Consider the following 1,072-nt stretch of genomic DNA (forward strand, 5'->3'; position numbering starts at 1 on the left):
CACACTTTAAAGCCCCATCTACATTGCAGCAATAATGCAGTTTGACATTGCTTTAACTGCCATGGCTCAGTGCTATGGAATGCTGGTATCTGGAGTCCTGTGAGACATTTTGCCTTCTCTGTCATCTCTATCTAATGCCACAACAAACTACAAATCCCAGAATTCCATAGTGTTGATCCATGGTAGTTAAAGCAGTGTCAAACTGCATTATTGCTGCAGTGCAAATGAATCTTGATGCCTTTTTTTTCAGATCAGAGCAATGTGGGTCAAGCCAGGGAAAAGGAATTCAGAAAGAGCACAAAATATATTTTCTTCATACATATTATGCAGGAAGAGAGTACTTAGTTCATAATATGTAATATGTAAACTGGTCCCCCACACTAAAGAGCAGAGTGCCAGTTAAAAGTATATGCCATGTCTTTGAAATTATATTTTAGAAATCAGAATTTGCTAGATGTGCATGGCCATAATGAAGGCGACACAGATCCAGAACAGAAATAATTATTTGCTCATCAGAATCTCTTTTTAAAAAGAGCCTGTCTTGTTTTATGACATGGTTAAGTTTCAGGAAAAGCAAAATATGAAGCCATTTTAATTTTTTCTAGAACAATTTAAAAGATTTTGTCCGATTGCTTAAAGGCTGGTGAATATTCTGAAACTGTCCTTCATCTGACAAATTGCATTGATAAAAGGCTGCTGGGAGTACCTACTATTAATTGTCTTCTATTAGAAGAATCATGGCACAAAAACAAAATAAATGAAACAAAACAAGATGGAGGAAGGGGTGAGCCTTAAGAAGAACTGAGGAGTGGTCACATATTTCTTTTTCTGACTGCAAAAATCCCATTTGTGTGTGGGAGAAAGGGAGTGAACTAACCTCTCACAGCTTCCTGCCAGTTCTTGCATTGCATTTTTTAAATGTAGTCAATCAGGTTGCTATCTAATACATTGGAGGCACCTTTTCAATAGAACATTGGTAAGTGATTAAATTGCAATGTCATAACCCCTTGAGCTGTGCTCCAAATATATATATATATATATATATATATATATATATATATATATATATATA

General features: G+C 35.4%; 1 long non-coding RNA gene across 1 annotated transcript in view; it reads left to right on the plus strand.

Annotated features, from left to right (window-relative positions):
• Positions 1 to 1,072, plus strand: part of LOC121930401 — a 60,586-nt gene that overhangs the window by 37,086 nt on the left and 22,428 nt on the right. The gene's annotated exons all lie outside the window — the stretch shown is intronic.

Source organism: Sceloporus undulatus, chromosome 5, assembly GCF_019175285.1.
Source record: "Sceloporus undulatus isolate JIND9_A2432 ecotype Alabama chromosome 5, SceUnd_v1.1, whole genome shotgun sequence".
NCBI lineage: Eukaryota > Metazoa > Chordata > Lepidosauria > Squamata > Phrynosomatidae > Sceloporus > Sceloporus undulatus.